The 21,745-nt window shown below is 36.8% G+C and overlaps 1 protein-coding gene and 1 long non-coding RNA gene across 19 annotated transcripts in view; one reads left to right on the forward strand and one right to left on the reverse strand.

The window, feature by feature from the left end:
- Positions 1-21,745, forward strand: part of NUBPL (nucleotide binding protein like) — a 230,506-nt gene that overhangs the window by 26,676 nt on the left and 182,085 nt on the right. The window lies entirely within an intron of this gene.
- Positions 1,333-21,640, reverse strand: LOC119872829. The gene is made up of 3 exons (XR_005363116.1): positions 21,519-21,640; positions 14,477-14,578; positions 1,333-1,634 (listed from the first exon to the last, which is right to left on the reverse strand). It is a non-coding gene; the product is annotated as an uncharacterized LOC119872829 (long non-coding RNA).

The following is a 21,745-nucleotide window of genomic DNA, read 5'->3' on the forward strand; positions in this document are numbered from 1 at the left end:
ATTACTTGTTTTTCTTCATTTAACGAGAATTGCTCAGCTTAATTAGCTCTCAGTTTTGTTCCTACAGTGGTCACACCACAGAGCTTGTGAATATCAGTTCTTCTAAAAGAATTTTCCCTATTATAAATAATACATGTTTTGAGCATCAAATATTTGTAAAAGTAGTCTGGTAGTAGAAATTGTTTTTATAAGGGAGAAAAAAGGGGTTTGATTTCATGTTACCAAAGGATGTTATAAGTAATCAAAAGAAAAAGGAAAATTTGTGAATCTTGAAAGTCTATCAAATGTCATTTTTAAAAGAGGAAATTGAAGTCAGGAAAGAACAGATTTGCTTGGAAACAAGCCCTATAAATGGAACTTGAGTAGCTAACATCTGCCTTCGACAAAATCCCCTGCAAAGCTGCTACTTCTCCTTGTAGTCCTTGAGTTAGGGCTCTGATATTTTCATATTTGCCATGGAAATGATTGTGATAATATAAATGATGTTTTATTTTTATACATGATTAAATAGGAAAAATGGAAGCCAGCTGTTGAAGTGCGTGTCTTATGAAACATTGCAGAGAATGCGACATAGGCAGTAATAAATCAAAGGTGGCAGAGAGGGTATTGCTGAGGGTCATGGAACAGATGGGATGGGACAGATAACCTATCTTGGTGACTCTTGGTTTTGGCTCTGGCAGAGTTGGATAGGTTAGCTAATTATATTACATGGCCTGTGGTTTTATGACTCAGTTTGTGAAACTGGAGAACCCGAGGCATTCCTCTACAGTGTGTTTATTAACTATCTGCTATATGTCTGTTCTATATAGTAGGAATTTTGGATAGAGTGGTGAACAAGACAGTCAACTTGTTTATTTACATCTGTGATAAGTGCCACAAAGAAGAAATCCCATTGTCAGGGGAGCATTTAACAGAATACTGGTCCTAACCTGAGGGTTGAGGGAGGACTTCCCAGAGGAAGTAATGGTAGCTGCTTTCCTACAAGCACCATTACTCTATCACATTAGTCTTTTTTAGTTAGTTTTACTTTTTTAAAGGTAATTCTTATTTGTCTTCTCCTTCTATGTCTCCTTCTCCTTCCTTTCTCCCGAGTGAAAATGAAAACTCCTGGAGAGCAAGGGCCTTTGTGCCAGGAAACCCTGACTGGAAAGAAGCATGGGTGGGGTGGTGTTATGAAGGAACTGAAAAGGCCAGTGAGGTAGTTGTGAGTCATTGTGAGAGGGAGAGTAGTAACCTTAGTGACCTTGTCAAGAATTTTAGAATTTCCTAAATGGCAGTGGAAAGCAATTTTAAACAGTAGATAGACATGATCAGATTTGCTTTAAAGTTGCTTTACTGCCACATGGAGAATGGATGGGGGATATTAGAGTAGGCACAGGAGACCAATTTAGGCTGTTACACAAAGCTAAGCAGGAGAGCATGGTGATGTCTTAAACTAGGGTGTTGGCAGTGGAAATGGAAGTGGAGTTTTGGTAGGTCTTGACGATGGACTGGATATGGGAGAGGAAAGGAAGGATCAGCGATGACCTCCATTCCGTGTTTCTTGATTGTTCAGCTGAATTGATATCAGATACATTTTCCCAACGCATTTGAAAAATCCTCCTCTTCAGATTTGGTATATAGTAGAATTGCCCCTGATTGTGAAAACTCAGTAAGTGTGTTGAACTTTTCCAGTCAACTTTTGGTCAGGATAGAAGAGCACAATAGTTGTTAGTCTATTATTTCACCTACTAATAAGTAATATATAGCCTTGCTTAAGGTTTGCTAATTGTTATTATTGGATGGAGTCCTACTGCTTTTAAAACTTTAAAAAATTAAAAAAAATTTTTAATTGGAGTTCAATTTGCCAACATATAGCATAATACCCAGTGCTCATCCAGCCAAGTGCCCCCCTCAGTGCCCATCACCCAGTCACCCCAACACCCCCCCCCCCCCCCCCCCCCCCCCCCCCCCGCTCACCTCCCTTTCCACTAACCCTTGTTCGTTTCCCAGTTAGGAGTCTCTCATGTTCTGTCACCCTCACTGATATTTTCACTCATTTTCTCTCCTTTCCCCTTTATTCTCTTTCACTAATTTTTATATTCCCCAAATGAATGAGACCATATACTGTTTGTCCTTCTCCGATTGACTTATTTCACTCAGCATAATACCCTCCAGTTCCATCCACGTTGAAGCAAATGGTGGGTATTTGTCGTTTCTAATGACTGAGGAATATTCCGTTATATACATAGACCACATCTTCTTTATCCATTCATCTTTTGATGGGCACAGAGGCTCCTTCCACAGTTTGGCTATTGTAGACATTGCTGCTATAAACGTTGGGGTGCGGGTGTTCTGGCGTTTCACTGCATCTTTTTAATTTTAATTCCAGTATAGTTAACATACAGTGTTATATTGGTTTTAGATGTACAATATAATGATGCAGCAATTCTATACACTACTTAGGGCTCATTATGATAAGTGTACTCACACTTCACCAATCCCCCACCCCCACCCCAGTAATCATCAGTTTGTTCTCTATAATTAAGAAATTGTTTCTTAGTTTGTCTCTGTTTTTTTTTCCCCCTTTGGTCATTTGTTTTGTTTCTTAAATTCCAGATAAAAGTGAAATCATATGGTTTTTGTTTTTCTCTGAGTTATTTTGCTTAGCATTTTACTCTGGCTCCATCCATGTTTTTGCAAATGGCAAGATTTCATTCTTTTTTTATGGCTGAGTAATATTTGTGTGTGTGTGTATGTGTGTGTGTGTGTGTTTCTTTATCCTTTTATCCATTGATGGACATTTGGGCTGCTTCTGTAGTTTAGCTATTGTAAATAATGCTGCAGTAAACATGGGGTTGTATATATTCTTTCAAAATAATGTTTTTGTATTCTTTGGGTAAATCCCCAGCATTGTGATTACTGGTTTGTAGGGTAGTTCTGTTTTTAATTTTTTGAGGAACCTCCATACTGGTTTTCACAGTAGCTATACCAGTTTGCATTCCTGGAACCAACAGTGCAAGAGAGTTCCTTGTCTACATTCTCATGAACACTTAACTGTTTTTGGTGTTTTTGATTTTAGCCATTCAGACAGGTGTGAGATGATATCTCATTGTTTTCATTTGCATTTCCCTGATGATGAGTGATGTTGAGTATCTTTTCATGTGCCTATAGGCTATCTGCATATCTTTTTTGGAGAAATGTCTGTTTATATCTTCTGCCTACTTTTTCTTTTTCTTTTTTTTTTTTTTTTGTTGTTGAGTTGTGTAAGTTCTTTATATGTTTCAGATACTAATCTTTTATTGGATATGTCATTTGCAAGTATTTTCTCCCAGTCAGTAGATTGTCTTTTAGTGTTGTTGATTGTTTCTTTTGCTGGGCAGAAGCTTTTTATTTTGATGTAGTCCCAATAGTTTGTTTTTGCTTTCGCTTCCCTTGCATCAGGGGACCTATATAGAAAAAAGTTGCATGACTGGTGTCAGAAAAATTACTGCCTGTGCTTTCTTCTAGGATTTTTATGGTTTCAGGTCTTATCTTTAGATCCTTAATCCATTTTGAGTTAATTTTTGTGTGTGGTAAAATAGAGTGATCCAATTTCATTCTTTTGCATGTAGCTGTCCTGTTTTCCCAGCACCATTTCTTGAAGAGACTTTCTCATTTCATATTTTTGGCTCTTTTGTTGAAGATTAATTGGCCGTATATCATGGGTTTATTTCTGGGCTTTCTGGCTTGTTCTGTTGATCTATATGTCTGTTTGTTGTGCCAGTATCACTGTTTTGGTTACTGCAGCTTTGTAGTATAACTTGAAATCTGGAATTGTGATAACTCTAGCTTTGCTTTTCTTTTTCAAGATTGCTTTGGCTATTCAGAGTCTTTTGTGATTCCATGTGAATTTTAGGATTTTTTGTTCTAGTTCTGTGAAAATGCTATTGGTATTTTGATAGAGATTGCATTAAATCTAGATTCCTTTGAGTAGTATTGACATTGTAACAGTATTATTCTAATTCTATATTCTGTATTATTCTAATGCATAAGCATGAAATATCTTTCCATTTATTTGTGTTGTCTTCAGTTTCTTTCATCAGTGTTTTATAGTTTACAGAGAACAAGTCTTTTACTTTCTTGGTTAAGTTTATTCCTAGGTATTTTGTTATTTTTGGTGCAATTATAAATGGAATCCTTTTTTGATTTCTTTGTTGCTTTATTAGTGTTTATTTATTTTTTTTGCTTTATTAGTGTTTAGAAATACAACAAACTTCTATACAATGATTTTGTATCCTGTGACCTAACTGAATTCATTTATCAGTTCTAGTAGTGTTTTGGTAGAATCTTTAGGGTTTTCTTTTTTTTTCCCCTAGGCTTTTTTTTTAAATTTAATTTTAGTTAAATTATGGTTTAGTTAACATATAGTTTAGTGTTGGTTTCAGGAGTAGAATTTAGTGATTCATCAATTACATATAACACACAGTGCTCATCACAGGTACCCTCCTTTAATACTCATCACCCATTTAGCCCATCCCCCTTCACTCCCCTCCCATCCAGCAACCCTCAGTTTGTTCTTTCTAGTTAAGAGTCTCTTATGGTTTGCCTCCCTCTCTGTTTTTATCTTATTTTATTTTTCCTCTCCTTCCCTTATGTTCATCTGTTTTGTTTCTTAAATTCCACACTCGAGTGAGATCATAGGGTATTTGTTTCTCTGACTGACTTATTTCACTTAGCATAATACATTGTAGTTCCATCCTTGGTGTTGCAAATGGCAAGATTCCATTCTTTCTGATGGCTGAGTAATATTCTGTTACACACATGACCACCACCACCACCACCTCTTCTTTATCCATTCATCAACCCATAGACATTTGGGCTCTTTCCATACTCTAGCTATTGTTGATAGTGCTGCTATAAACATTGGGGTGCATGTGCTCCTATGAATCAGCATTTTTGTATCCTTTGGGTAGATACCTAGTAGTGTAATTGCTGGGTCATAGAGTAGTTCTATTTTTAACTTTTTGAGGAAATTCCATACTGTTTACAGAGTGGCTGTGCCAGTATGCATTATGTGTAAGAGGGTTCCCCTTTCTATGTTTCCTTGCCAACATCTGTTGTTTCCTGAGTTGTTAATTTTAGCCATTCTGAGAGGTATGAGGTGGTATCTCATTGTGGTTTTGATTTGAATTTCCCTGATGATGAGTGAAGTTCAGCATTTTTTCATGTGTATTTTACCCATGTGTATGTCTTCTTTGGAAAAATGTCTGTTCATGTCTTCTGCCCATTTCTTAATTGGATTATTTATTTTTTGGGTGTTGAGTTTGGTGAGTTCTTTTTTTTTTTTTTAAAGATTTTATTTTTTTAATTTTTATTTATTTATGATAGAGAGAGAGAGAGAGAGAGACAGACAGAGACACAGGCAGAGGGAGAAGCAGGCTCCATGCACCGGGAGCCCGACATGGGATTCGATCCCGGGTCTCCAGGATCGCGCCCTGGGCCAAAGGCAGGCGTCAAACCGCTGCGCCACCCAGGGATCCCGGTGAGTTTATAGATTCTGGATACTAGCCCGTTATCAGATATATCATTTGCAAGTATCTTCTCCCATTTTGTTGGTTGCCTTTTAGTTTTGTTGACGGTTTCCTTCACTGTGCAGAAACTTTTATCTCGACGAGGTCCCAGTAGCTCATTTTTGTTTTTGTTTCTTTTGCCTCCAGAGATGTGTCTAGTAAGAAGTTGCTACAGCTGAGATCAAAGAGGTTGCTGCCTGTTTTCTCCTCTAGGATTTTGATATTTTCTACATTTAGGTATTTCATCCATTTTGAATTTATTTTTGTGTATGATCTAAGAAAGTGGTCCAGTTTCATTCTTTGCCTGTTGCTGTCCAGTTTCCCCAGCACCATTTGTTGAAGAGACTGTCTTTTTTCCATTGGATATTCTTTCCTGCTTTGTTGAAGATTAGTTGACCATTTAGTTGTGGATCCATTTCTGGGTTCTCTATTCTGTTCCATTGATCTTTGTGTGTGGTAAAATAGAGTGATCTATTTTGTGTCTGTTTTTGTGCCAGGACCATACTGTCTTGATTATAACTTTGTAATACAGCTTAAAGTCTGAGATTGTGATGCTTCCCACTTTGCTTTTCCTTTTCAACATTCCTTTGGCATTTCGTTTTTTTTTTTTTTTCTGGTTCCATACAAATTTTTTAGGATTGTTTGTTCTAGCCCTGTGAAAAATGCTATTGGTATTTTTGGTAGGAATTGCACTGAGTGTGTAGATTGGTTTGGGTAGCATAGACATTTTAACAATATTTGTTCTTCCAGTCCATGAGTGTGGAATATTTTTCCATTTCTTTGTGACTTCTTCAGTTTCTTTCATAAATGTTCTATAGTTTTCAGCATACAGATCTTTTACCTCTTTGCTTAGATTTATTCCTGGATATCTTACAGTTTTAGTTGCAATTATAAATGAGATTGAACCCTTGATTTCTCTTTCTGCTGCTTCATTATTGCTGTATAGAAGTACAACAGATTTCTGTATGTTGATTTTATATCCTGGACTTTGCTGAGTTCTTCTATCAGTTTTAGCAATATTTTTGTGGAGTTCTTTGAGTTTTCTATATCGAGTATCATGTCATCTGCGAAGAGTGAAAGTTTGACTTCTTCCTTGGCGATTTGAATACCTTTTATTTCTTTTTTGTTGTCTGATTGCTGCGGCTGGACTTCCAGTACTATGTTGAACAACAGTGGTTGTCTACAATCATTGTAAACATCTCTGTCGTGTTCTTGACCTTAGGGGAAAGGTGCTCAGTTTTTTCCCATTGAGGATGAAATTAGCTGTGGGTCTTTCATATATGGCCTTTATGATAGTTGAGGTATGTTCCTTTTATCCTTACTTCCTTGAGGGTTTTTATTAAGAAAGGAATTTTGTCAAATGCTTTTTCTACATCTAGTGAGAGGATCTTTTGGTTCTTGTCCTTTCTGTTATTAATGTAGTGTATCATGGTGATTGTTTTGCAGATACTGAACCACCCCTCAAGCCCAGGAATAAATATCACTTGATCATAGTGAATCATCCTTTTAAAGTATTGTTGGATTCAGGTAGTATCTTGTTGAGGATTTTTGTATCCATGTTCATCAGGGATATTAGTAATTCTCCTTTTTGATAGGGTCTTTATTTGGTTTTAGAATCAAGGTAATGCTGGCCTTATAGATTGAGTTTAGAAGTTTTCCTTCTATTTCTATTTTTTGGAATAGTTTCAAAAGAATAGGTGTTAATTCTTCTTTAAGTGTTGGTAGAATTCCTCTGAGAAACCATCTGGCCCTGGATTCTTGTTTGTTGGGAGATTTTTGATTACTGATTCAATTTCTTTGCTGGTAATGGATCTGTTCAGATTTTCTGTTTTTTCTTGTTTCAGTTTTCGTAGCTTATATCTTTTAGGAATGTATCCATTTCTCCCAGATTGCCCAGTTTGTTGGCATATAATTGCTCATAATATTCTCTTATAATTGTTTGCATTTCTGCGGTTGTGATCTCTCCTCTTTCATTCATGATTTTATTTATTTGGATTCTTTCTCTTTTCTTTTTGATAAGTCTGGCAAAGGGTTTATCAGTTTTGTTAATTCTTTCAAAGAACCAGCTCCTAGTTTCATTGATCTGTTCTACTGGTTTTTGTTTTTTGTTTTTTTTAAAAGGTTTTATTTATTTATTCATGAGAGATACACAGAGAGAGAGAGAGGTAGAGACACAGGCAGAGGGAGAAGCAGGCTCCATGCAGGGAGCCCAACGTGGGACTTGACCCCGGGTCTCCAGGATCATGCCCTGGGTGGCAGTGCTAAACGCTGAGCCACCCAGGCTGCCCTAATCAGGAAATTAAATAAGAAATTTTAAAAATACATAAAAGCAAATAAAAACACGACAGTCTAAAACCTGTCTGGAAGGAAGGCAGTCATCAGAGGGAAGTATCTAGCAATATAGGCTCTTCTCAATGAGCAAGGAAACTCTGAAATACACAACCTAACCTTATACCTAAAGGAGCTGAGAAAAAGAAGAGCAAATAAAATCTAAAACCAGCAAAAGGGAAATTATTAGGATAAGAGCAGAAAAAAAAAAAAACAATCCCACAAAATCCTGATTTGTGACCCAGTATGTGATCTGTTTTGGAGAATGTTCCATGTGTGCTTGAAAAGAATGTGTATTCTACTGCTTTAGGATGAAATGCTTTGAATATATCTGTTAAATCCATCTAGTCCAGTGTATTCAAAGCCATTGTTTCCTTGTTGATTGCTTTGATAATCTGTCCATTGCTGTGAGTGGGGTGTTAAAGTCCCCTATTATTATTGTATTATTATCAATGAGTTTCTTTAAATTGTTATTAATTGATTTATGTATTTGGGTGCTCCCAAGTTGAGGGCATAAATATTTACAATTGTTAGATCTTCTTGTTGGATAGACCCCTTTATTATGAGAGAGTGCCGTTCTTCATTTCTTATTATATTCTTTGGTTTAAAATCTGGTTTAAAAAATAAATACAATCTAGTTTATCTGATAGAAGTATGGCTACTCCAGCTTTATTTTGATGTCCATTAGCATTAGCTTGATAGATGGCTTTCCACCCCCTCACTTTCAATCTTGTGGTGTCTTTGGGTCTAAAATGAGTCTTTTGTAAGCAGCATATCAATGAGCCTTGTTTTTTTTTTTAAATCCATTCTGATACCCTATATCTTTTGTTTTTTGTATTTTTCTTTCTCTATGTCTTTTGATTCAGCATTTAGACCATTTGCACTCAGAGTAATTATTGATATGAATATGGTACCATTATATTACCTATAAAGTCATTGTTCCTGTAGATTATCTCTACTCCTTTCTAGTCTTTGTTGCTTTTGGTCTCTCTTTCCTGCTCCAAAGGCCCTCTTTTATATTTCTTAACAGAGCTGTTTTAGTGTTCATGAATTCCTTTTGTTTTTGCTTATCTTGAAAACTCTCTCCTGTTCTAAATGACAGTCTTGCTGGATATAGTATTCTGGGCTGCATGTTTTCTCATTCAACACATTGACTATATCATGCCACTGTCTTCTGGCTTGCTGTGTTTCTGTGGACAGGTCTCTGCTAACCTTATGTGTCTACCCTTATAGGTTAAGGATATTTTGTCCCTAGCTGCTTTCACAATTCTCTCTTTTTCTTTATATTTTCCAAGTTTCCCTATGATATGTCTTGGTGTCGACCTGCTTTTGTTGATTTTTTGGTTAGTTTCCCTTGCTTCTTGGACTTGAATGGCTATATCTGTCTCTAGATTAGGGAAATTCTTAGCTATAATTGTTCAAATAGACCTTCTGCCCTTCTTTTCTGTTCTTATTCTTCTGGGATTTCTCCTATATGGATATTATTGTGTTTTGTGGAATCTTTGAGTTCCCTAAGTCTGTATTCATGACCTAGGAGTTTTCCTCTTCTCAGCTTCATCATTTTCTGTAATTATCTTCCATATCACGGATGTGATTCTCTGCTTTTTCCATTCTCATTGTGATTACATCCAGTTGATTCTGCATCACAGTTATAGCATTTATTTTTGGCCTGACTAGTTTTCAGGTCTTTTATCTCTGCAGCCAGTTTCTCTCATGTCTCCTATGCTTCTTTCAAAACCCAGCTAGTATTCTTAGGACTGTTGTACTAAATTCGTTTTCAGATATATTGCTTGTATATCTGTTTTGAACAAATTCCTGGCTATGATTTCTTTTTGATCTTTCTTTTGGGGAGAATTCCTCCATTTTGTCATTATATATAGGTTTCTGTCTTTTGCATGTTGTGAAAGCTTGTTATGTTTCCTGCTCCTAAGAGTAATATTGTATTAAGAAGGGGTCATACACTGTCCAGGGCTTGGCACTTTGGGAGGTGTTTCTGGTGTATGCTGTGTGCACTCTGCTGTTGCGTTTTGACTGCTCTTTCTCACAGGTCAGTCCTCTGCAGATTTCCTTCTGTCTTGCATTGAGGAGTATTTGGACCTTTAACTAGGTTTGCTTTGATTTGTTGGTGAAGTTAGGGCTGATTAAAAAAAAGAAAAGCCTGATCAAAAAAAAAAGGAGAATAGGAAACAAGCCAGCAAATGAACAAAAAACTATAAGCCTGATGTCAAAGAAAAAAAAGGAAAAAAAAAAGATAAAAAAGAAAAAAAAAAAGAAAAAAAAAAGCCTGTTCTTATTTCCACCAGAACGAAAGCTGATGCTTTGGAGCACTCTATGATTGGTAGCCTTGATGCATGCAGAGGGCCTTTGTTAGTCTTCTGAGGGAGAGGCCTGCTGTACTGGCTCACAGTCAGACAAGCCCTTATAAAGATGCCCCTGCTGGGTGCTGGGGCAGGGTTTATGTAAGCGACTCCAACCTCTTCTGAGGTGCTGTTTCTCACTGAAGTCCAGCTGTGCTGGTATGTGGGTGTGTGTATGTGTGTATAGTGTAAGATGGTGTCACCCCCTGTCCCTGAAGATGGGAACTTGTTCAAGAGACCCTTACAGAAAAGCGAATAATCTCCTTTTCTGTGTCCTAGGCTTTCATCACGTCCCTGTCCTCAACTTGTCTGTGCCTGGCTGTCAGCATGCGTGGTGCCACAGTTCTCCTGTTTTATCTCTGGTCAGTGGCTGGCATTCAAAACAACTAATCTTAAAGTACCCAGCAGCGCATGAATCCACTCCTTTCCTCTGGTGGAGAGCCTTGCAGTGCTACTCCTGGCACTGTTCTGCCCCAGAAAAACAGTCACTCACTTTCACGAGTGCTCGTGCTATGTTGAAGTACAGCAAAAGCCTGCAACCAGATTAGCTGCCCTCTGCATGTGCCTCTGTCCCCTGCTGTTGAATGGCCCCTCAGTACACTGGATGGGCCTTTTGTCCTTGGAGAGGCAAAATACCCTCTTCCAATATGCTCCAGGAAGGGGAACCTTCTCTTCGCATGTGACCCAGGAGATTCCCATTCCTTGGCTTCTTGTGCGAACTCTACTCATTCATCTCTCTCCCTCTCACTCCCTCTATTCCTGATTTCACTTTGTGAAAAGGGTTCCCACTCCTCCAAGGCACCACGACTTTTCTCTCTCTTAATTAACATCTCTCAACCTCTCATCTGCTACTTTCTTTCCCTCCAATTGTGCAGATTGTTTCCTTAGTCTTTAATGGATTTCCTAGTTGTTCAAAATGATTTGATGTTGATTTAGCTATGTTTGAAGGATGAGGCAAGTTCAGGGTCCCCACTACTACTCTGTCATCTTCACTCCTCCTTCTTTAGGGTTTTCCATAGTATGTTATCTGCAAATAACGAAAGTTTTACTACTTTCTTACCAATTTGGATGCCCTTTATTGCTTTTCTGATTGCTGTGGCTAGGACTTACAGTACTATGGTGAATTAAAGTGGTGAGAGTGGACATTCTTGTTTTATTTTTATTTCATTATTTTTTTCTTTTTTAAAGATTTTATTTATGTATTTATTTATTCATGAGAGACACACACAGAGAGAGGCAGAGACACAGGCAGAGGGAGAAGCAGGCTCCATGCAGGGAGCCCGACACGGGACTCAATTCTGGGTCCCCAAAATCAGGCCCTGGGCTGAAGGTGGTGCTAAACCTCTGAGCCACCCGGGCTGCCCTGACATTCTTGTTTTATTCCTGATATTAGGGGAAAAGCTTTCAGTTTTTTTAACCTTGGAATATAATGTTAGCTGTGGGTTTTTCACATATGGACTTTATTATGTTGAAGTATGTTCCCTCTACTACTATTTTGGAGAGTTTTTTTAATCATAAATGGATGTTTTACTTTGTTAAATGCTTTTTCTGCATCTATTGAAATAATCATATAGTTTTTATTTTCTCCTATTGATATGATGTATCACATTGATAGATTAACCACCCTTGTGTTGCAGGGATAAATCCCACTTGATCATGGTGAATGATTTTTTAAAATGTATTGTTGGATTTGGTTTGCTGGTATTTTATTGAGGATTTTTGCATCTATCTTCATCAGGGATAGTGGCCTGTAGTTTCTCTTTTTTTTGTAGTGTCTATCTGATTTTGGTATCAGGGTAATGCAGTCCTTGTAAAATGAATTTGGAAATTTTTTTCCTCTTCTATTTTTGGAATAGTTTGAGAAGAATAGGTGTTAACTCTTCTTTAAAGGTTTGGTAGAATTCATCCGTGAAGCCATCTGGTCCTGGGTTTTTGCTTTTTGGGAATTTTTTGATGACTGATTCAGTTTCATTACTGGTAATTGGTCTATTCACATTTTCTATTTCTTCTTGATTCAGTTTTAGAAGGTCATATGTTTCTAGGAATGATCCATTTCTTCTCGGTTATCCAGTTTGTTGGCACATACTTTTTCATAATATTATCTTATGATTGTTTGTATTTCTGTGGTGGTATTGTTATTTCTTCTCTTACATTTCTCATTTTGCTTCAGTCATCTTTTTTTTTTTTTTTCTTTTTTGATGAGTCTAGCTAAAGATTTATCAGTTTTGTTGATCATTTAGTGCACCAGCTTCTGGTTTTGTTGATCTGTTCTTTTCTGTTTTTAGTTTCTATTTCATTTATTTTTGCTCTAATCTTTATTATTTCTTTCCTTCTACTGGTTTTGGGGTTTGTTTGTTTTTTTCTAGCTCCTTAGGTGTCAGGTTAGGTATTTGAGGTTTTTTGCTTTTTGAGGTAGGCCTATATTGTAGCTTTTGCTGCATCCCAAGGATTTTGGACTATTGTATTTTTCATTCCTACCAATTTTTTAATGGTTTGAGATAAAATTCACATACCATATAATTCATCTGCTTGAAGTGTATAATTTAGTGGCTCCTAGTATACTCACAGAATTGCATCTATTACCATCAATTTTAGAACATTTTCATTACTTGAAAAAGAAACCTTGTATCCTTAGCCTGTTTCCCAATGTACCCTTAGTTCTAGGTAACTACTAATTTATTTTCTGTCTTTAGAGATTTACCTGTTTGGACATTTCATATAAATGGAATCATACAATATATGGTCTTTTGTGACTGTCTTTTTTCAGTTAGCATTATGTTTTTAAGATGAATCCATACTGTATATTTCAGTTCTTCATTTCTATGTTTTGCTGATAATAGTCTGCTATATGGATATACCACTTTTTATTTATCTGTTTTATCATTTGATGCAAATTTGGGTTGTTTCTACTTTTTGGCTATTATGAATAATGCTGCTATGAATATTCATTTATAAGTTTTTGTATGGACATAGACTTTCTGTTCTCTTGGGGATAGACCCAGCAGAGGAATGCTGGGTCATGTCACAACTCTATGTTTAACCATTTGAGGGATTGCCAGAATATTTCTAAACTTTACATTTATACCACTTTACATTTCTTCTAGCAGTGATAGAAGATTCCCAATTTTCTAATATCCTTTTTGTCAATACTTACTTTCTCTTTTTGATTATAGTTATACTTATGGATGTGAAGTGGTTTCCTATTGTGGTTTTGAATTGTGCTTCCCACTAGTTTTTCTAAAACTAAATGATAAAACTAAAACAATAATGAGATTAAAGCTGGGCAGTTTACTGGCTAACAGAATTTAAGAAGTCATTTTAATTATAAAAGAGTAGAGATGATTTGGCATATATGAGTAAGTATTTTAAGCATTTTGCAAGACTTTACCTTCTTTTTTTGGTTCTTATTTAGCAATTAATAGCTAAAACATTTTATTTTGAATCTAAGTTCAAAAGGTTTTGAGGTTCCACAAAAAATAATCTTGACAAATACCCCAAAGATTTTTGTTACAGTTTTTCTTTCCCTTTAAAATACAGTGTCCATCCCTTTTGGCTCCTAAACAACATAGTTGAGAATGTTAAATAATTCTGAACAAATTCAGTTGAATAATCCAAGGACCATTTTATATCAGACACTGTGTTTACTCATGGATGCTACCTTTACAAAGCTTCTAGTCTTTTGGGGAAGACAGATATACATATTTATTTACATATGAGGAAGAATGCAGCAAGCATAGCAGTTGGTGGGTATAAACAGTATGTTAATACCATAGTGGAGAGAAATTAATTCCAGTTTTAAGCAGAGGCAGTACTTTGGAAATTAGATAGAATGTTGGCAGTTAGAAAAATAGCAGAAAAGAAGAAAATTCTATGTTGAGGGAATTTTGTGAGCAAGGTCATGGTAGGAGGTAATTTTAAAGTGTTTGGATTGTAAGTAATCTGTATGGCTACAGTGTATGGTATACTGGGACCAGAGGGCATATGTGGAATCCAATGGGGGTAGGCAAGGGATGGGAGGCAAGGGATGCTGTCACAATAGCCAAAGTGAGAGTTGACTTTTCAACTAAAATTGACTTAAAAAATAGTTTTTTTAAAAAAAAATTTCATATAACAAGAAATGTGGAAGTTATAGAGTTGGTTAAAAGGCAGCCCAACTATATCAGGTAGCATTTCTGTGTTTCTCTTGGCTTAATCCTTATGGTCACAAGATGGCTGTCTCACTCAGTCATCAAGTGGAAGAAATAGAGTGTGCTTTCTTACTGTTTTGTTGTTGTTGTTGTTGTTGTTGTTGTTAAGGAAGAAAACTTTCATCAGGCACTCTGAAGTTTCATTAACCAGGACTGGATCTCATGACTGATTTAGCTGCAAGGGAAAGTGGGAATCTGACATCTTCCACTTTAAAAGTGGGAGGTGGGGATCCCTGGGTGGCGCAGCGGTTTAGTGCCTGCCTTTGGCCCGGGGCGCGATCCTGGAGACCCGGGATCGAATCCCACGTCAGGCTCCCGGTGCATGGAGCCTGCTTCTCCCTCTGCCTGTGTCTCTGCCTCTCTCTCTCTCTCACTGTGTGCCTATCATAAATAAATAAAAATTAAAAAAAAAAAATAAAAGTGGGAGGTGAATTCTGCCTTTGAAAAGTTGGGGCCGGAGTGGGGCGGGGGGGGGGGGGGGGGGGGGGGGGGGAGCAGGGGTTTTCAGGGGGTTAGTAACCAGATAGTGTCTGCAGATGCTAATCTTCTCTAGTTAGTAGTAAAAAAGACAAAGAACAAGACACATTTAAGAGACAGATTAGAAAAGGAGAGATTACAGACAATTCTAGGTTTTGGTGGTGAATGAAAAGATGGTGATGCCATTTGCCAAAATGTATTTCACAATTTGAAATTGAATTGAGTCCTTACTCTATTAATAACATTTCTTGACCATAAGACTTGATGCTTAGGACCCTTTAGTCTCACTTTCTAATCACTAATAGAATGGAACAAGGAGGAGGCAGTGGAGGTAGCATGGTGGTTTTTTTAAGTGCTACTGCTAGGACCAGTGCCAGCTTGCAGCATAAGAATCACCTGGGGAGCTTGTTAAATCAGAATCTCTGGGAATTGATATTTTTAGGTCTGGGATTTGACCATCAATTTTGTTAACAAGATCCCCAGGTAATTCTGATACATAGCTAGGTTTGAAATATTTGGTAAGAAAAGTGTGGACTTTGGTTTCAGGCATACCTGAATTTGAATCCTAGCTCTTCACTTATTAACTGTGTTAACTTGGGCAAGGCACTTCTCAGAGGTGAGGCCCCTCACCTGTGAAATATGTAGTAATAATAATTATAATTATAAAGTAATATTAACATTACTTAATGATATACCACAGTCGCTAACTCAGAAAATTGCTCTATCCTGGGTAACCTGCTCTATCCATTCTATCCTGGGTAATCTGATGGGGCTGGACAAGCTGAAAGTATAGCTCTTGGCTGGATTTGCCAACACTGTTGCTGAAGAAACTCAGATAAACTTGTCACAAGAGAAGCCAGTCACTCAATAGATGAGGATTTGGAAAAGAGAAAGGGAGAAACTTATTTCAGGTGTTGGCAGTCAGGATAGGTGGCAGGCTCAAGCCTTAACCACCTCTGCCGGCAAGATGGACATCTAGAGGCTCGGGGGGCTATGCCAAGAGAGCAGGCAGAGGTGCATGATCATGGTGGGGGTGGGGGAGCATCCATTTGTGTTCAGCCCACAGTTATGTACATGGGAAGAGGACATGTGGTGTGTGGCTTAGGCATTCCATTGCTATCAGGGCTCTTCTGGTCTGGTGGTTGGAATGTTCTGGTCATTGCACAATGTCTTGTCAATGCCTCAAGAAAATGCAATTAGAAATAAGCACAATGGTTTTTAGTTAGATCAGGGGTTAAGCAGTCCTGCCTATTTCTGGTTTTAACTGTTGAGGTCTCTAGTGGAGGAACAGGGCTTGCTAACATTAATAGTTACTTTATAGAGCTGTTGTAAAATATAGGGAAATATATGTAATGTTTGTAGCATAATAACTGGCACATCGTAAAGATTCATTAACTCATTATATTTTTGTGTGTTAGTACTACACATTTGAATTAGCAAAAGAACACAGATTTCTGTACAGCTACAACAAAAAGCAGATGATAATAAATTGCTTCTCTTGGTGCTTAGTAACCATTGTTATCAATAGCTGATTTCCTTTTGGCCCAGCCAGGTATCTTCCAGTCTTGAGCATATGAACCTTTGTTTATTTTCTTAACTGCATTTTTGGCTGCTTCTGTTCTGTGCAATCTATATCAGTATATAACTTAAAAATCAGCTAATACACCAAAAACCCTAAATCCAATTTCTGTGAAATGTTACTTAATATTTAATAGAGGCTATTTTTCACAATGTTCTCATATAAAACTTGACACTAGACAAAATTCTTGCTCTTATAAAGCAAAAAACAGTATCAATTCAGATGAAAGTAATAATTGCATATTAAAGATCATTTTGTTATTCTCAAAGCTTATATAGTTGCCTGGGTTAATAATGAGAATGTTGTTTTGGATGGTTGTCTTTGGAAAAATACTCGCTGAGAATGAATGCTTATTTTTACAGTTTCAGTGCATAGAGGGGTCTTTGTGGAAGGGAGGGAAGGCACTAACATTGAGAACTACTTTGCACTAGGAGTTTGACTTGTTGGATAGAGACTGCATGTTGTAGTATTACCTGTGAATTCTGAAGGCCTGCTGCCTGAGTTTGTGTCCCAGTTCTGTACTTAAAGCTGCCTGACCTCAGGCAAGATACTAACCTTTCTGTGCCTGGGTTTTTTCATTGAAGATTATTATAAACCTGCTTCAAAAGGTTGTGGTGAGGATTAAATAAGCTAACCTAAAGTCTCTAGAAAGTGCCTGGCCTGTAGTACTGTATAATTGTTAGCTGTTCTTTAAATTTTACAAATTCACATTGCTCTGTAATTTCACAACATTCCTGTAAGGTTGGTGTCTTCTTAATCTTTATTTTACAGATAATAAACTGAAGTTCAATGAGGTTAGCAATTTATCTATAATCAACCACCCATTTATTTAGTGATGCAAATCCTAGATTGCTTCTTCATGCATTCTACTATGGCTTTTCTTTTTTCTTTAAGATTTTATCTATTTATTCATGAGAGACAGAGAGAGAGAGAGGGAGAGAGAAAGACAGGCAGAGAGATAGGCAGAGGGAGAAGCAGGCTCCATGCAGGGAGCCCAATGTGGGACTCGATCCCGGGACTCCAGGATCACGCCCTGGGCTGAAGGCAGGCGCTAAACCGCTGAGCCACCCAGGGATCCCCCTCTATTATAGTTTTAATATGTCAGTTATTTTAAAAAATCCTAGAAATAGTGATCACTTATGTGATTCATATGGTATTAAGTAATGTTGATTTTCATTTATCAGAAAAACATCTTTGCTGCTTGGCAGAATTAATAAATTAACCATTTTCGAACTTTGAATAGGGTGTTAATATTTTGAAAAAATCTGTTATTGATCTTTAAAATATCGCATCAAGAGGTAACAGATATTTAAAAATAGATATTACAACAGCTATTTGATTCAAATTAATTTGTAACTTTTATATAATATGCTATATAATTTTAAATATAATTAAACTATGTATAAGAATATAGCATATCTGTTAATTTGTAACATCACTTTTTTAGGTGATGATCATAATGGTACCTTGAGGGTTTTTCATAATTGTTTTTTCACTCATGATCTTGATGTTGTCTGTGATTAAGTAAATTATCTAAATCCCTAAGATTCACACATTTTATAGAAAATAGAAACAATAATGCTTGCTAATGATAACCACTAATGCATATTAATAGTATTCGCTGACTTGAGATGTGTGTGTCTACTTCTGTAGTATCTTTTATAAGAATAATTCAGAGTACTGAGTAAGGAACTAAGCATCAAATATTGAAATGAAAGATAAGAAAAAAAAAGAAAGATAAGGCAATTTTAAAAAGTTAATTGTGTAACAAAGGAGTGGACATGTGTTAAACTAGATCCTAAAGCCAGTCTTCTATTAGGAATTCTTCCTTATTTGCTCTTTCCCTTCCTCCATAAGCACACAGACAAAACACAGCACACTCACACACCAAGATAAAATAAAAATGCTGTTTTATAAAATGATCTTCAGATAGGTAAAAAGCCTCAAACTGCTTTTCTTCTCTATTTTCTACATGGTTTCAGGAAGCTGTATGCATAACATGCTTTGAGATTTTCAATTAGAAGCAGTAGCAATTTTATTTTGAATAGTTCTAAGGAATCTATTGGCTGTGTGTTTCCTCCTCAGTACGCTTTGGCCTACCTTTTAAATTTCTTTTGGGAAAATGCAGCTTGCTGCCAGTAATTCATTCTCTCACTTTGTTCATGGAAGTTGCTGAATTTGATTATAAGTTAAAAAGAGAACTCTTACCCTAATTTTACATTTGGTATATTCTTCCTTACTTTCATTTCACATATAACATACTAGTGGCAAAACTGCTGCACATCCTTTAAATTTCAGGATCTGATTCTGTCCAATAAAAAGTTATCCAGATCTTTCTCATAGAACAATCTATTTTTTTCCTCTTATTCTCCTGTCTCCTCCCTAACGTGGCTCTCACCAGTTCATTTTACTTCTCTCAGTTTTTTTTTTCTCAGTAAATTATTTCCCCCATCCTATCTCCTTGAGGAATTAAGGAGGGCCCTTAATCCTTAGTAGGGCAGTTAGAAGGGCCACTGAGCAGTGGGTATGTGAAGAAATGGGTTTCTAAACCAGCTGCTTGGCTCCTGTGATTTTGAGTCTGGAGGTTGGATCGAGTGCTCTGTTCACATCCAATTCCTGTGATTGCTGTATTGCTTTTCTTTGGAGGAGCTGCTTTCAGAATTGTAAATGCTTTTCCCTGCATTGCAGTTTTGCTAAGTACATTCTAAAGGAATTGATGTTGGTTTTCACTGCTTTTGCTGCAGTACTTTATCTGGTTTGGGAAAGGTTCTTGTTTGATCAGGTTTCTAGGTTGGTGGGCTTGGAGTTTGGTACAAAACTGATTGGTTGATGTCACAGATAAGATGATTTATTTTTAGGGGTTAGTGTAGAAGTATCGTTTTCTGCATTTTATGAATTACCATGCTGATAAGTAGGCTAATTTTTCTATTTGAGACTTTACTAAGGGCATTAATACTTTCTTTCCCCTTGAATTAATTATACAGGCCAAAGATTTAAGGTTTTTCTTTTCTTCTTTTCTTTTCTCTTCTCTTTCTTTTCTTTTCTTTTCTTTTCTTTTCTTTTCTTTTCTTTTCTTTTCTTTTCTTCCTTTCCTCTTTCTTTCTTTCTTTCTTTCTTTCTTTCTTTCTTTCTTTCTTTCTTTCTTTCTTTCTTTCTTTCTTTCTTTTCTTCTTTCTTCTTTCTTGATTCTTTATTCATTTATTCATGAGAGACACAGAGAGAAAGAGAGAGGCAGAGACACAGGCAGGGGGGAGAAGCAGGCTCCATGCAGGGAGTCCGATGTGGGTCTCCATCCCGGACCTCCAGGATCATGCCCCAGGCTGAAGGTGGTGCCAAACCACTGAGCAACCCGGCCTGCCCCAGGTTTTTCTTTTCTTAATCTTAATTGTTTTCCCCCTGATTTACTGTCTCTGTTAATAGATGAAAATGTGGAATGTAAGGAAATTGCTTGTTAAAAAAATATGTTACTTATAGGAGTGCGGGGTGGCTCAGTGAGTTAAATGTCTGCCTTCAGCTCAGGGCATGATCCTGGGATCCAGGGATTGAGCCCCACATCCTCTCTGAGCAGGGAGCCTTCCTCTCCTTTTCCCTCTGCTGCTCCCCCTGCTTGTGCTCTCTCACTCTCTCAAATAAATGAATAAAATCTTAAAAAAAAAATAATGTTACTTATCTTGTTCTGGAAAGGAAAAAAAGCACAACAAAAGTCTAGTGCAGCACTTTTATATTTGAAACTCTATTGAACCTAATCTTGTTAGTGAGCAGGTTTAAAAGTTTAAAAATTGCCCTCTTTTGAATGAGCCCTTTTATACCATGTTTGTGGCTTTTGTTTTTAAAGATTTATCTAGTGTATTTTTATCATATTTTTTTTTATAGTAGCCCACTATAGCCATTCTTTGTACTAGATTTTCTTTCTTGAAGTCCTGTTTTTCTGGACTTGAGATCAATAGAAAAATGAAGATGACATAGATTTTCATGGGGAAAAGTGATTAGGAATAGGTTGTAAAAATAGGACTCTTTTTTCAACACCAGAGTATTTTTAGCCTTATATACATTATCTAATTTTAAGTCCTGTAAGTTAAAATGTTTGTATAGAAGTATTAGAGGAGGGACTTTCATGAACTCATAGAGTATTAAAACTTAAGAGGGACATTAGGGATCATATAGTAACCATCCTGATATTCTGCAGAGGAATAAGTGGAGGTTTGTTCATTCATTTGTTAGTTCATCCATCCATCCATCCATCCATCCATTCACTGAACAAATACTTATTTAATGTTTACTGTTTTAGGTGCTTTTGGATATCCCTACCCTTAAGGAGTTTACAATAAATAGATAATAAACATCATAAGTAAGCTAAAAAAGGTAGAAAGTGGTAAAAGTGATCTGGGATTGCAGTGTACTTAAGGGTGAAAGTGGATTTGCGATTTAAAATACGGCTGGCTGCATTGAAAATATGATATTTGAGCAGAGTTAAAGGAGATGAATGAATGCATTTGTGACTCTCTGAGGGAAGAATATGTTGGGCAAAAGGAACAGCCAGTTTAAGGGCTAATGGGTAGGAGCATGTCTAGTTTTTTATTCAAGGAATAGTAAGAAAGCAATTGACTCCTTGAGTAAGAAGTGGAGGGAATGATAGGTGATGAAATTAACAGCATTGGGAGATAGAGAGATGGGGAATTGGCTAGATGATGTGGACTCTGGTGAATTGTTATAAGGCCTTTGGTTTTTGCATGAGTGAAATGAGGGAAGGAAGGGACATCATGAGGCTTTTGAGCACTCATGGTCTGACTTATGTTTCAACTGAATCATTCTGACTGCACTGTTGAGGAGAGATGCCAGGGTAGGGTTGCTAGATTTAGAAAATTAAAATATAGGACACCCACTCAGTTACATTTGAATTTCAGATAAACAATGAATAATTTTTGTGTGTGTGTATATATATATATCTCATGCAGTATGTGACTATTCACCCATATGGCAGAATGTTAGCTACTCTTTTATATATACATATAATTTAAACTCTTCAGTGTTACTGCTGCTTACTATAAATTACCATTACCATGATACTGCTGGTTCCAAGGCTTGGGCCCTTAACAGCAAAATAAATTTTGTCTTACTCTTTCTTGTATTATCTGTATTACTGTTTTTTACATTGTGGCCATCCTATACTTCAGAGTGTTATAAATACAGTTTGTTGGACCCCAGCCTACACCCCAAGAATTAGAATTTCTTGGGGTGGAACACAGTATCTCTATGACTGCACAGTGTTCTAGGTTCTAGGTATAG

This window comes from Canis lupus, chromosome 8 (genome assembly GCF_011100685.1).
Source record: "Canis lupus familiaris isolate Mischka breed German Shepherd chromosome 8, alternate assembly UU_Cfam_GSD_1.0, whole genome shotgun sequence".
Classification (NCBI taxonomy): Eukaryota; Metazoa; Chordata; class Mammalia; order Carnivora; family Canidae; genus Canis; species Canis lupus.